The sequence below is a fragment of the Stegodyphus dumicola genome, chromosome 3 (genome assembly GCF_044657685.1).
Source record: "Stegodyphus dumicola isolate Sdum_Otavi_A_Nest chromosome 3, ASM4465768v1".
In the NCBI taxonomy this organism is placed as follows: domain Eukaryota; kingdom Metazoa; phylum Arthropoda; class Arachnida; order Araneae; family Eresidae; genus Stegodyphus; species Stegodyphus dumicola.
The window spans coordinates 250,004,246-250,020,972 of NC_140770.1; the positions used below are offsets into that span (position 1 = coordinate 250,004,246).

At 32.7% G+C, this 16,727-nt stretch overlaps 1 non-coding gene across 1 annotated transcript; it reads right to left on the reverse strand.

The window, feature by feature from the left end:
• Positions 1-10,595: 10,595 nt before the first annotated feature.
• On the reverse strand, positions 10,596-10,672 carry TRNAT-UGU (transfer RNA threonine (anticodon UGU)). Its single transcript has one exon. It is a non-coding gene; the product is annotated as a tRNA-Thr (tRNA).
• Between the last annotated feature and the right edge of the window lie 6,055 nt (positions 10,673-16,727).

The following is a 16,727-nucleotide window of genomic DNA, read 5'->3' on the forward strand; positions in this document are numbered from 1 at the left end:
TTTCTCGAACACGGATACAAGCTGATGAAGCAATCTTCTCCGGATTTCTAATATTTCTGCTGTATTATCTCGCCTACAAACAGCATTGTAACAAAATAAGTGGGAAAAAAACTCTCTCTACCTACCCCCTTTTTTCTGTCAGAAATGAACTTTCTAAATGCTCACTCTTAATGGGGGGACGCTTTTTATATTTCCCATTTGCTCGGCCAATTGACGAAACTCTATTATTAATTTTTATATTATGAATTTCTGTTTTTCTAACTTCATGTTACATTCAATAAAATTTATTTGCAGATATTAAATTTCTGCATCATATATACTTTCAAAACTTCAGATAGCGTGAAACAATAAATGATTTTTTTTCTCTTGCTATTTTTAGGCTACATCAAAAATATAATAAATTGCAAATATTGCCTTTTCCATGTCTCGAAAGCGCGATTTAGGATATATATTAGATTTATATATATGTTGTTCTAACATATACATTTTGACACAAATCAGACTTTTTTTGTGAAACGAGATGCCACTTTTTTATATCCCGTTTTTATATCTCACATGTGAAAAGTTTTGTCAAAATTGCAACAGCAGTTTTTTTTTAATTAGTAGTCAAAATTTTAATCCCGCGATGTTAATCGAATTTTTTAAGCATTTAATATTATCGACCTTAAAATCAAACGTACTTAATTTCTCCTTTAATAATTCGAAATCTAGTTTTAATCCAAAAACATAACATATTTTTTGATTTATTTAAAAAATTTGTATTTTTATTTAACATTTTTATAATTTTTTCAGAAAAAAATTGAATTATAACCTATAAACGTTTATCATCATTCAAAATATATCTAGGCATCATTGCAAAAAATTAGAGTTTTTTATTTACAGTTTCCGAAGATTTACTGGCGCATTTTGAAGTTTGGCATATTTGTTACAAGCGAAAACAGACCCTAATGCAGTTTACGCAATTTTATACAATATTCATTGAAATGCAACAGTTGCTTTAAAACTTAAATTTCCAAATAAACTTTTACTGAAGATTATTCACAAGGAATTCTTTCTTTCTTAATAATTTCAATTTTTATTAATAATGCCTAATTAATATTTATTAATAATATATGAAAAGTAGTAATATACGAAAAGCTATTTTCTAAATTTACAAAGAAGAAAAAGTTTAAAGATAATCAAAATTTAAAAGATATTTTTTATCATCACAGAAAAGTTTTATCTTCGCCATTTTATCGTCTGCTATTTACTAACTTCATTTTACGTGCAATGAAATTTATTTACAGATTTCAGAATTGTGAATTATAGTATAGTACATATTTTTAAAACTGAGTGCGTGAAATAATACATGAAAAATGTAATAAATAAAACTTGCAGTCTTCTACTACAAAAAATATTTAACAGTGGCAAGATTTACTACAATATAAGAATTTTTTCTTCTTTTCTGTGTATAGCAAAGGCAATAAATAAAAATGATTATGAAGATTTATATCCAAAGAAAACTATTCCGTGGCCTTTATTGCGTAGTAAATTTTTTTAATTTTTCTTTACGTTTGAAAAGGTTTCTAATTATCATCAAAGACCTATTTTGCAAAGCAAAATATATTTTTATGTAAATATAAGATTTAGAATAAACACACTTTCAAAAATCAAATTGTGATGTGTTAAGACTTGAGTTCTAATCGTTAATAATGTAATAAATAACGATTACTGTCACATTTATTTCCAGAGTTTTATTATTTCTGTTATATTAGAAATTATTAGTCCAAAGGGGGGGCTCTGTCCCCGAAGATTCTATCGAAAGAGCATTTAAGCACAAGAAGGTTCCCGAAGAATACAAATCGGAAATATTATTGAAATTAATTGGAGAAAAAGCTTCAAATGTTCTTGTTTATATAAAGGAGGAAGATCTGAAAAATTACGAAAAAGTGAAAACTCTTGTTCTGAAGGAATACCAACCTACTCCTCCAACCTGTTTAGAAAACTTCAGAAGAACTAAACGTTATTCCGGCGAAACGCATATCCATTTCGCTTCAAGACTAACAGCTACATGGGACTATTACTGCAAGTCAAGAGAAGTAAAGGATTTCGAAACACTCGAGGAGTTAATTATTTCGAATAAATTATTCCAAGCTTTAGATGAAAAAACAGCTGCACACGTCGCAATAAGCCAAGGAAATAAATGGCTGAAGCCTCAAGAATTAGCTACAGAATGTGATATTTATTTCACGGCCAAAGGAAAATCTTTCAACGAAGTTCGAAATGGAATTAAGCGCTCACCGAGATTCCTGGATACAACATGTACGCAAGATAAATATATTCCGCCACCCATGAGAAAAGAATATTCAAAATAAGAAGGATTTCACGCGAGAAGAAAGGAATGTTATATTTGTGGAAACTATCAACACATCGCAAGAGATTGCCCAGACAAAATAAGAAAGAACGAAACTGCAGTAAATAAGAAGGGAAAGGATGATTCCAAAACTCAAAAAGTTCAAACAGAACATCAAAAGAAGAAGCCATCGAAGCTAAAGTAGACTCATCCCATCTACGATCCGAATTCGCAGAGCGCATTGTTCAACCACTGCCAAAAGTAGATGTTTTTATTAACTCTGAGAAAAATCGAAGCTATCGCACACTCTGGAACGCAGATAACGATCGTACATTCATCGCTCATTCCAGATTTAGAGCAGAGAGAAGGAGATCAAATATTGCTAATACTTGCTTTCGGACAACTAATTGAAGCAAAAGTGTGCCGTGCACCTGAGAGAAGCATGGAAGCTAGCTATAGAAAAAAAAAAAGAAATTATTTATTTATTGATCATCTGTTACATCACCAAGAAAAAATATTAGGACAGACTGTTTTTCAGTTAGTGCTTCCGCTTAGTAGAAGAGCGCAAGTGTTGGAATTATCACATAGTTCCATTTTCGGTGCCTATCTTGGAATAAGGATTAGCACAAGATGTCGAAACCTTTTGTAAAACGTGCAAAGATTGTCAGTTGAAGAGTCCAGAAAAGCGATCGGACAAGATTCTCATCACACCGGTCAGAAGGTCAGGATTACCTTTCGAAACAGTTAACATCGATGTTATTGGACCCATTGAACCTCCCTCTGCTAGGAAACATAAATACGTGTTATGCCTGGTAGATCAACATTCCCGATGGCCAGGAGCTATTCCACTGAAAAGCTTGAAAGCAAAAGCCACATGCGACGTGCTTTTGGATTTTAATGAGAACAGGAATCTGTAATATAATAGCTAGTGACAACGGAAGTAACTTTGTTTCAAAATTAACTAAAGAATTCCAGAAAAGACTAAATTCTCTGCACCTGCTTACAGTGCTTCAAATGCATTAGTAGAAAGATGAAACAAGTCCCTGAAGCAAATGTTACATCATGTCATCAGGACTGATCCTTCGAATTGAGATAAGCACATCCCATACCTGCTCTTTGCATACAGAGAAGTACCAAACTGCACCACGGGTGTCTCACCATTTCAGCTGATGTATGAAAGACAACCAAGAGGTCCTTTAGCAGTACTGAAATCTTCATGGTCAGCGGAAATACCTATACCATTTGATTTAACTGAATCGGCAGTGGATTACTGACAGCATTTAAAAATAAGGTTAGAACAATCAGCTGAACAAGCAAATTTAATTGTAAGTGATGAACAACAAAAATATGCTGAGTACTTTAAACGGAGATCAATACCAAAAAATTTGGAACAAAAAGTCGGGGAACAAGTTTATTTGCTCATCCCAGATGCAAATAACAAACTCTATGCACGATGGACGACTGGGCCAGGAGAAATCGTGAATCATTGCCCACCGCATTCCTATAAAGTAAGACTACCTGATGGAAAGATCAAACATGTTCATGCAAATAAAATTCGAAAATTCCAAGCTAGCGTCAATGCAGTTGGAGTGATATTTGAAAATGAAAAAGAATTTTTAGAAATTATAACTTTGCCAGGAAAAGATATCTCGACCTCCTTGGAAGATTTTAAAATAGATGCAAATCTGAATTTAGAAAATTTAAATCCTCTGCAAAGAAGAAAGTTGATAGCTCCTATCAATAAACACCAAGCACTATTCACCGGAAAGCTGAAAATAGCTAAAGTTGAAGCTCATAAAATTAGATTAATATCCAATATGGAGAGGAAGAAACCTTACATTTATAGGATACCAGAAGCATTGAAAACCAAGGTCGATGAAGAAGTAGAAGAATTATTGAAATCTGGACTAATAGAAGAAAGTAGTGCAGAAATAGCTCATCCAGTAATTTGTGTAAGCATAAAAGATGGAAATATTAGATTGTGTCTAGATTATCGAGCATTGAATGTAGTGACGAAGCCAGATGACTTTCCTATGCAAAACGCCATTAATTTAATGTACAGTATAGGAAGAGCCAACGTCATAACAACTTTAGATTTACTGAAAGGATATTGAGCAATTCCCATGGAGGAACAAAGTAAAGAGCACACATCCTTCAAAACTCATCGAGGTCAATATCAGTTTAAAGTGCTACCTTTTGGACTAAGGAACGCAGCAGCAACTTTTCAGAGTGTAATTAATAACGCGCTGAAGAATTTCAGCAATTTTCAAGAGCCTATATTGTCGACATAGCTATGTTTTCCATGGATTTCGACACTCATATCCAAGATCTGGATAAAGTTTTCGCCAAACTAGAGTCGCTTGGATTTACTATCAATTCGAAGAAATGTTCGTTTTCAAAACCTCAAATTAAATATTTAGGACACATTATTGGATCGGGAAAACATCAACCAGATCCCGAGAAAATAGAGGCAATCAAAAAGCTGGAAACAGCGAAAACGAAAAGAGATCTTAAAAGTCTGTTAGGATTATGTAATTATTATCGCGATTATGTCCCAGGGTATGCAGAGATCGCCTACCCACTTACAGAACTCGCGAAAAATAAACAACCGGAAATACTCGAATGGAAAGAAATTCATTAGTCAACATTTCAACAACTGAAGGAACGATTAGCGATGTCAACGGAATTGATCTCCCCAACACTGCAGGTTCCGTTTGTCATTCATTCTGATGCATCCCAAATCGGAATAGATGCATGTTTATCATAGCTAAGGGGAGAGACACAATTTCCCATCTGCTACGCTAGCAAAAAATTATCGAAACCTAGCTGGCCGACTATAGAGCGTGAAGCTTATGCTATAGTATGGGCATTGAAGAAGTTTGAACCTTGGATATTCGGTTCATCGGTGAAAATTGTGACTGATCATAATCCTCTAGTCTTTATAGTGAGAAATGCTCCGCAATCGTCCAAATTACGACGATGGGCCATAGCGTTGCAGAAGTACTATAATTTCGAAATAGAACATTTCCCTGGAGAGAAGCTGTCGAACGCAGATGCATTATCCAGACTCCCCACCTGTGAACTTTGAACATTAATTTACTGAACTTTGAACATTAATTACTTTATTATTATTTATTTGAACATTAATTTCAACTTCACAAACATTTTATATAGTTAACGATTAGATAGTTTTCCTTTGCTTTTTCTTAATAGTTTTACAATTTTGTGCAAATAACATGTTTATGTAATTTGAAATAGATAGAAAAATTATTGGATAACAAATATTCGAGGTAAGTGGTAAATTTAGATATTTGTCTCCCAAGGATATAAATCATGCTGCAGCATCATTAATTACAGAGAACCTTAAGAATAGAATTTTATATATGTATAAGAAGCTTAATAATTTTACTGTCATCATTGGAATAATACTAGGGTATATTTTAACATGTATATAAAAGAAAAATATCCACTTGGTTTCTTTGGGTTAAGAATTGATAAATTGTTACAATAATAATAATGTTCGGAACAAGTGAAGTTAAAAATGTGTTATCTATGTTTATATATGTTTATATAGTAAATTGAGGAGCAATTGTAGGTATTACACTGCGAATGTCTATAGTAGTTAAGATTTGAAAGTTAGGGTAGAATGTATAAATGCATATGTAGTTTTTTTTTTTCTCATTGATCGCAAACACTTGCTAGATTTTAGTTCTCAGACTGATAACTGATTTGTAAATATTATCAACAACAATCTTACGACGGGGGTGTGATATCTGGCGATTGTTTGGCGATCAACAAAGTGTACTTGGTCCATGTAGCTCTTCTCCAAGAAGGATTAATGTATTTATTGAGAGTAGGATGTGAGCCTCGGAAGAGGAAGGTTCTAGATTTTGCCCTGCGGTAGGAGCAACGTACTGCTCTGAGTTACTGTTATGCTTTGAACCATATTTTTAATAAATGTTCTTTTCGTCTTGCTAAATGGTGCCTTATTAAACTACGAAGTCATTACAGTAACAGACTATGATAAGTGATTAATCTATGTTAACATTTCGTCATGAACTGCACAAGAAAGCTGATACGACCTAATTACGTGAAAAGAATAAAAATTCTTCACTGCGTGAAAGTGTTTATGACTATACAACTTAGAATATAGACAGAAATTAAATATAACGTAAAAACTGTAATTAAACAGTTAAAAAACATCACAGTAGATAAAAAAGATAATACTAAAGTCTCTTAATGAGAAGTATGATATATTGACATCTAACAAACATTTCTCAAGAAAATGAGTAAAGGAGAAAAATACTAAATTCATTAACAAACAGAGAAGAAGATATCTCGCGAAGATAAGAAGAGTAAATTATAAAGAGATTAAAGAAATAATTAGATGAGGTGATTAGTGAGGGATATAAAAGTTTAACCTTATCGATTAATGAAAGAAAGTTGAGTCTTGGAAGCTTTCTTACGTAAGATGATGGATTGCTTGTTTAAGTATATGAAGATCATAGATGAAATTACTGAAAGTTTGTTTTTATGGGAAGAATTTTATGAATAAAATATGTAGGTATATAAAGCGCATGAAAATTTATCTTTTGCTATTGCCATTGCATTCAAAAGTTTTATCATCAACGGTAGCAGCATAGCAGCGAAGGAGTATGCGTATAATAATAAAGGCATTACTTCTTAATCCAGGTAAAAAAGAGATAATTTAGAATGAATTTTTTCATTGATACTAATCATAAATGATGCATTTAAATTTCGGAAAATTGCTAAAGAAATTATAAAAAGCATATAGTTTTTATACTAAAGCACATAAAAGAAACACATAACAGAGTAAAATCAGGTTCATAATACAGGAAATCCGTAAAATAAAATTTATAAAAAATGTTTCTTCTGTTTCTAGTTTACAGCACTTTTAAAAAGTTCTATCAGATTAAACTAAAGGACCTAGGCTCAGTTTACGTAACGGAAGAACTTCAGCATTTCTCACAAATTGTAGCAATACGCTGCATTGCAGAGTTACAAAATTAGCTTTCAAAAACTGTATAGTCTTAAAGGTATTTTGCAGTTTAAAATGACACAAAATTATTTATTAAAAAGACTGCTGTTTTAACAGCATTCTGCATGCAATGGCTTCTTTGCTATCGGCAAGCATAAATTTATTTTTATATCGAGAGTATTTTATGAGCATTTATACCGGAAGTTTAATTAATAAATGCACTTATTAAACTACGTAATATTATGGAACTTGGCTGCGTATTCCCTTTTTAACTCTACTGCTATTAGATTGCAAGGTATGTTCTCTTTCCTTAACCATACGCCTTCGTGGTGTAATTCGAAAGCAGATCCAGCTAGCCTCGGAAGGTAAGGAATTTGAATCAGGGGGAAGGCTTTACATATTTCCACTTTTCGTGCTCCGAAATAAAAGGTTTATGTTTTCTACAGTTGCACTGGAACTAAAATACGATAGCCGGTAAATCTTCACTGCCACGATTTGGCCACTGAGTTCCTCCCCAGTCGTCCTTTAAGTGGAGCAGAATGTAAGGAACTTTCTCATTTCTTACCACATGTCTTCGCAGTCTAACTGGAAGCAAGTCTGGCTAGCAATAGGGAGTTCTGGGTTTCGAATCCTGCTGAGGGCATTGCAAGTTTCTAATGTTTACCGGCTATGAAAAATTAGAAGTGACTTGACAGTGCCCTCCAACTGAAAAGGTAATGGAAGATAATTCGTTAACACCAGGACTTGGAGACTGGGTCCCTTCTTCCCTGGCCGATCTTTACGTGGAGGAGAATGTAAGGTATTTTCCTTCTCCTTACCTCGTACCTTTGTGGCGTAATAGGAAAGTATGTCCAACTGTCATCGGAAGGTCGGAAGATCAAATCCGGGAAAGAGAAAATGCACTTCATCTGTTGCAAAGCAAAATACTTAACGGTTTTTACAGTGTTATGGTTTGCATTATAATAAAATAACTCTATGTGGCAATAAGCAGATCTATAACGTATATACACTTCTTTCTTTTGGGGGGTTTTAATTAAAAAGCAAAGATTTAGTTTTATTATACAAAACGAGAAATGAAACGCTTATGATTGTTCTGTTGCATTTCAGGTGTGTACGCTTATTATAATCTTTATAATTCTTTTTTAGTCTCATGTACAAAAGTGACCTTACACTTTTGATTTTTAAGAATAACATTAAAACATTTAAATACGTATATTAGACAGAAGCAAAAGTACTGATTTTCATATGCATACGTTTATTCAGTTTCTGTTATACGTTAAATGCTTATGAGCATAAAAATAATTGTTTTAATTTCTGGATGGAAATCATATCTCAAACTTGATCGAATACTGAATATTCTATAAAATAAAAATAAAAAAATACTTAAAATTTAAACTATTATAAAAAAAAACTTAAAATAAAAACTATTATTTTAAAGAAACTATTTCTGACTCATTATTTTCCATTTCTCGTCAAATTCATTCAACAGAATTTAGGTATGAACACTGATGAAGTGTCTTGAATACTTCACGAATATTAAACAACAACTTGGAATAGAGGTTTCGATTTGTTACGGTGATTTCAAATCAGCTTCTCCGATATTACGCACTGTGTTTCAGTGGAATATGATGTCATAAAAAGGTGCAGATTTCATTTTTTAAAGCTAATTTTAATTGCAATCTGTGGTAGTGTCCGACGAATCAGAAATGATCCCATAAAGACAAATTGTCAAATTTTGAGCTGGAAATTTATTCTGTCGAAATATATTTATTGCAAAAAAAAAAAGGTTAAATAAACACTTACTTCCAAGAAAAACACAATTTCCTTTAAATGCAGTCAAGCTCTTCATATAATTTTTGGAAACTAAAAACATAACATCATTTTTGCATGATTTAAGTAAGCATGTTTTTTCACAGTTTAAAGAAAAAATCTTTTGAAAAGTTCCTGTGTCTGAAACTATAAAGCTACTAGTTTATAAACCTATAAACTAGTATCCTTGTAGTTTGAAACACATGGCAGGGGAGTAAGCTTTTATGAGACTTATGAGACTTTCAATTTTTTTTATCGTGATCCTTCCTCCTCATCATCTAATATTACCATTTTTTAAATAACTGTTTCAATTCTAATCCATAATTAATTAGTTCTATAACGGGTTATGTGCGGTATAACGGGTCCTTTTACTATAACGGGAATGTGCGAGTTAAGCAGCAATATTTTGTAAAAACATTTAGAATTTCGGGAGAAAAGAAAGGCAAAATTTAATATGTCTTCGCCGAGATTCGCACCATGGGTCTTCCAGCTGCTAAATGGAAGATCCGGGAAAGAGAAAATGCACTTCATCTGTTGCAAAGTAAAATACTTAACGGTTTTTACAGTGTTATGGTTTGCATTATAATATTATGCACTTATACCATTAGAGCTTGCTTAGAGGAATGCAATAATTTCTTATAACATAGTAATTGTTATAAGAAATTATTGCGTTATAAGCGATCATTACCTTTAGTTGTAAGTGGAATAGTAGATTATAACTGAATTAGTAACCCGAGTGAAGCTCACGTCAGAAAAAGCGCTGTAAAGTACGTCATAATTAAATTAAGGTCCTTTTGTATTATATTATTATTTGCCCCCTATTATTTTTACTTTTGCTTTATGCCCTTTCTTTGGGGCATTATTAATAATTTTTAGTCCAAATGCGCGTTAGCCCAGAAGGGCTATTAGTCTCGAAACGGCATTTTACGCTGAATCACTATAAACGGCTGTATCACTTTTTAAATTGTTGCCACCAAATATGATTCCCTGTATTATATTTAAAGAAATTAAATAGTGAAGAATCTACATGATTGTATGTATGTTTTTTGCATTGTGAGAAAACAAAAATACCTACAGTCATCAAATTCTAAATAACATAGTCCTCCACCCGAACATGGGTACCTGGAAGCCCGAATTTAGAATATGGAATTTGTTTTATTATCTATTTTATATTAACCTTGTACAGACATTTGGTATTTTTGGAAGCAGGAGATATTAAAAATAAGCAATGCCTTTGCCGGAACTCGGAACTCTCGAATTCGCGTCGAGCATGCTGACCACTACACCACGAAGGCATGCTAAGAAGGCCTTACATTCTCCCCCTTTTAAAGAGCAACTGGGAATTAGGAGACCCAGTCGCGAAATCCTGGTGGTGAAGATTCATCATTCACCACGGGCGCCACTGTAGAGACATTACGTATTTTTTGGAAGCAAGAGATATTGAAAATTGAGTAATGCCCTCGCGGGGACTCGAACCACGGACCTCTCGAATACACGTCGAGCGTGCTGACCGCTAACTACACCACGAAGGCATGCTAAGAAGGCGGGAGAAATACCTTATAACCTTAACGAATTTTTAATTAAAAAACTTGACGATTTCAAAGCGAGCAGTGGCAATACCGTAGGGAATAAAACATTTTGATGTCTAGCGTGCGAGACTGTCTATTAGAAATTCTAAAGATCTGCTGTTTTAAAATATTTTTATCCCACTGGTGCGTAGCCCAAATGCCCTCGAAACGTGTGTGTGTGTAAATGAAAACAAAACAAAACAAAAAAAAAAAAACACGTTTGTTCGGGTTAAAATCTGAAAGAAGAATATGAAGAATTAGCAGAACATAAAATCTGAAATTTGTATTTTGCTTTTGTTTACTAACTTTACTTTGCAAATATAGTCACACATCTGTAACTTGCATTTCTTTTAGTTTGTTTCCTTCCGCATCATTTACCGTATGCTTACTTTTAATGCCTCACCAATTATCTGAGCCTTAAGCAGTTTGCTTAAAAGCAGCTTTTTAACACCACATTACTTAAAAGCCTCGTCCTTACGTCTTAAATCCTTTGGGCGGCACATTTTAAAACTTTTTGTTTGTCTTTTGGGAGCATTTGTGACTTTTATTTCCTCGTTGCGTGTTATAAGACTTCTAATTCATTTTCGCTTTTAAAGAATAACTTATTTATTCCATTAAATACATTCCAATCACTTAGTTAGTCTCCTCTCCAGGAAAAAGAGAAGAGACAAACAATCTTTTCTTCGACAACTATTTTGCGGTAATTTTTTTAAACACTTTTTAGATAAATGATAGCCAGTTTTTTTTAATTCTGGATAAAGGTTTATCACTTCTAAGGTTCTTCTTAATTAGCCCATTGTAAAAGCAACGTGGCTTACATAATAAACGTTGCTTAATTCTAACCTTTCTTGATTAAGACAACTTCGGCATTAAGTTAAGAATTCTGCAGCATGGTAAAGTATCTTAATTTCAGTTCTATAGTTCATTTCATTACCTTACATTATTCTCATTAATTGCGAAATTTCATCTTACGTAAATATTTTCGAAAGATATTTTTTTCTTATACTGCTAAATATTCTTAACTCTATTTCCTTTCTTTATTTGTTACATAGCCAATCAGTAGCCTGTTTGTAATAACATAGAAACTGTTGTCTATATAATAATCTAAACCAACGAAAGGTAATGCGATTTTATCATCACGCTGGGGCTGGTTAATGGTAATAACACGTATAATAATAATAATAATAATATATGTGTGTGGAAGTAGATTCTTCGACTACTTCTACTTCTACTCAGCAAAGCGTGACGTCATCACAGCTTAGCGCAGCTTGCAGAGCGGCAGACGACCGCTGGAAGTGCTGAGAACAAGACGCGCAGAGGCAGTTCCTCCAAGAGTTGTTGGAAATAGACGGTTTCCAAGCTGGAATGCTTATATCGAGTTAGCCATATGAGGGTAGACGTGCCCGTAGAACTGTTAGAAACTGATAGTATATGAAAATGATCTTCATTATTCGAATCCTGTTTGGAATCACGCTAATTGTGACATCACCTGCAACTTATCTTTTATTTCATATTAGCAAAATAAAGTATTTAGTTATGCTTCAATCGTGCTCTACTGTGTATTTATTGAAGGTAATCCCATACCTATATAAATATATATATATAGGTTGATCTAAAAGTCCGTTAACATTTGAAAATTCAATAATTACTGAATAATGTAGATAGAGAGGTAAAAACTAACACAGATGATTCAAATGTCATGGGGTATTATTGATAGCAAAAAACGTGCATAAAACGACCAACAGATAACGCTTTATATGATGACAAAAGATATAATTAGCTTAACAGCTGATTTTTAACAAAGCATATGTTCTTTATAACAAATATTCAACATGTCCGCCGTCATTCATCAACAGTACCTGTAGTCGATGAACAATGTTATGAACAGCACTATACAGTATAGCTGTAGGTATAGTGAGAAATTACCATCGAATGTTGTCTTTTAACATCCCTAATGGGGACCAGAGAGGCCAAGGATGACAAAAATAGCGGCTCAGCACGCGATCCTCACCAAAAGATGGGTGTAGGAGATCTTTCACACTTACAGCAATATAGAGTGGAGCGCCGTTCTGCATAAGAGTCGTAGCTTCCAACCTAAGAAAAATTCGTTAGTTTTTTACGAAATATCAAATAGATAATAAAACTAACTCCAAATTACGGCTTCCAGATGCCCGCATTCGAGTGGGGAACTACGTTATTCAAAATTTGATATCTCTAGGTGCCGTTGTTCTTTCACAATGCGAGAAACACACATACATTCATGCAGATTCTTCATTATTTAATTTCTTTAAATATAATACAGAGCTCTATAATTTGGTGGCAACAATTTGAAAAGTAATGCAGAATTTTATAGGAAACCAACGCAAAATTTCAAAACGAAATTAATAGCTTTTCTGAGCTTAGCACCTTTAGGCTAATAATTTAAAATAATCAGTAGTCAACAAGAATACCAATGAATTTTGGTTTACTGGTACCAGTATTTATAGAATATTTTGTAAGAGATCTATTAATATCAGTTAGAAAATACGTATAAACGCATATAAACCAACAGAAGATTTATTTGGCATCCATTTCGGTTATATGGGTATCAGCATCTATTGATACTAGTAAGAAAACAAGTAAAAGTCAATATAAATCAATACGAACCAGTTTTGACATTGACTTTGGTTGTATGGGTTTTAGTTTATACCAGTAAGAAAACCCCGAGAGATCAATAGAAACCAGTAAAAATCAGTAGAAACTCTTTGAGTGCCAGTAGAAGGTTTTGCTTGTGTCTATGGGGCATTTAAATGTCAGTAAGAAAAACCAATAAAGGCCAACAAAAATCAGTAAATTCAGTAGAAGCCCATAGGATTCTATAAGTACCCATACAAAGTTTTACTGGTATCTATGGGGCATGTTTAGCAGAGTTCTTTAGTTGGCCATCTGATCCAATTTCGTTTATGTTAGACACTTCAACAGCCATGAAGTTTGAAATTGTTTCATATTCTATTTTATTTTTTTAAAAAAACTTCTCAACAAGGTTTTATAGTAACAATTTTAAGTTCCGCAATTTGCAACAATTTTTCAGCATGCACCAGAAAAATTATTTCTCTAAAGATTTAGGCGACGAATCGTTTCGCCAATTGGGAAACTTAATAGTACATTACACAAACAACCTTATTTCCATTCTTAGAAACCATCTAAAGACAATTTTTCCTTAAGAAAGAAAGATGATATGTTGGGTTGTTCTTCCTGTTTTAAAGTTTTTAAGAAATTTTTATAGTTTTTTTACCATTTTTAGCCATTGTTGATTTCATAATTTTTGTCATACGACTCGTACGGCTTACAGCTTTCAATCTGGATATAGTTACAATTATTATTCAGACTAAAACACGTGGTGTGTCATTCTTGATTTTTAAAAGCACGTATAATTAAAATAAATAAAGAGTGAATTTTAGGCACCAAGATGGACAAAAACGCTTTTTGAAAATTTCTCGACATTAGCTGGTGGAAAAACTTCAGATAAATGACTCCTGTTGAGTGTTATCTGAATTTCTTCAATTAGCTACAATACAATAGTTTATTTATTATTTTTTCTTTTTATATATTTTTTAAATCATTTTTATTCATTTTTAGGCATTCACCTACTGTATTTTTCACCAAAATCTTTTAACTGTAGCTTATTGTCCTTACAACAGATACTGCATTTCATTACATTTTTATATCATTGTTTTTACAAAAATGTATCCTGCAAAGTATTGGTTTATTAGTTTAAATACATGGATTTAACGTTCTTAATAGTGTTAGAGCTGGATTATGGTTTTGAAAGTTCTTTTCACGACTTTATTATTTTCTGATTTTTATTACTGAAAACATATTAAAATTTTAAAAGAGAGGCTGTAAGACATAGGGCTGAATTTAAATTTAAGTAGCTCAAGTACGTATCATCTTCATGTTACTTAACTCTGTAGAGACGGCGTATCTTTGTTTAAGACGTTCCCTCTGTACGGAGGAGAGTCGAAAAGAATGCTCCCACAGGACGGGTTTTGCATCACTAAGCCTAACTTTATATATAAAATATATAACTTTATATATAAAAAATGACAAAAACATTAAAGTAAAGGTTTACGTCGTAACATCATAATTTTTGGTATCATTTTAGATCATTACTTAAGCTATAGTTTATCTTAAAATTAGAGGTTAGATTACATGTGTTCCGTGTAGTCTTTTTTCTTTACTTTACATGAAAATATATGAAAAAAACTGCTTATTTTAAAATTATTTTTCGAATGAGCTATTCAAATTATTGAAAAGTTTTAATTGACGAAACACATTAATAAACTTCAAAATTAATTTTTTAAAATTAGTATAAACACTATTTAGAAGAAGAAGTAACGAAATCTTTCACATAAAGTGGAAAGAAGGCACTTTACTAGTTGAATCTCTGGATAAATTACCCTATCAGAATCACTAGAAATATCACTCTAGAAAATGAATCATCGCTCTCATCCAAGTCATTAACTGGCTTATTTACTATGCGAGTATATCTTTCCTCTGATAAATAACGCTTTGTCGCCATAATAAACTGGAGTCAAGGTTTTCCAAAATAAAAAAATCTAATGTGTACACCACATGACTTCCTTGTACGGAATATTAAATTATACGCATTTTTTCTTGTATTTCATTTAAACGTATTGGATTGAATTAAATCTACTTCGCCAACAGCGAATAAACCACAATAGAATAAACGTACTCTTTAAAATTCACTATATTTGCTTACCATAGCGACACTCTGGCGCTAGGTTAACTTAACAGTATTATATTTCGTTCATATTATAACTCAGAATGCACAAAATGTATATCAATATATATCAATTATCTAATCATTGCCACATGTTCTATTCAAATACTATAATAAAGCTAGAACGATGTATGAAAGAAATTAAGCAAACAAAACCAAAAAGAAACAGTTTTTCACAGACGATTGAGTATTTCTCATTCAATTAATTCAGTTCTCACTTCGCGAGAAGGCAAGAATACATAAAAACTCCAAATATCTGTATTAAAAATCACGAAGTAAATCTTAAACACTTATTTCCTCGAAAAAATTCCAAAAATGATTAAGCATGATTTAATTCGCAGTAATAAATGAAGGCGTTATCTTTGTTGTTGCGAAGCTACGTTTCTCTAGATTAGCACAAATCCACTACTTCGCTGTTTCAAACGCAAACAAGCAATGGCCGCCATCAAAAAAATTATTAGGCTTAGCGGCACTTAAACAACTTAAAATTGTTGATAATTCTAAAAATATTGCATACAGATTTACTAAAGGCATAATAAATAAGATAAGAACAACATAATTAAATAATTTTTAAAGCAAACAATGTACAATTTACAAACATATAAGAGTAAAGAAACTGAGATCACTGAGCCGGGTAACAGAGTGGATATATAGAGAGATATATTTACGTTTGTCGCCGCCGATTGCAACCAAAATACGAGGTGCACATCACTTGCGAGTACGTACATACCTTCGTACAGACGTCACGAAAATTTCTCTTCAGAATTCATTTTAAAGCAGTTTTATAATTTTTTTGGAGGAATCGAGTCTTTTGTTATGTCTTTACGTACAGATATCACGCAAACAAATCGTTAAATTGCATTCGATAACGGTCAAAATGGATATTTTCGTTGAAATATGCTGCCTCAAACTTTTCGCGATTACAATACGTCCTTTTTACTTCGTACAAGGAAGTAAAAAGGAAGAATGAGAAATATATTCGAAAGCAACGCAAAGCGTAACAGAACTTCACACAGTAACCCTAAAAGACCCTATAAAGAAGAGAAAAAAAGAATAAAAAAGGATTCGGAGGAATATCAGAAACGCGGATGTTTATGTCAAATGGCGATTTTATACGCCATTTGATATAAACAATCGCGTTCACATTATGCTTTCCTTCCTGAGTGAGCTATGTTTCTCTCATTTCGAGTAGAAGGTCAAATCTACGTGTATCTCAAATTCTATGAACACGCAATG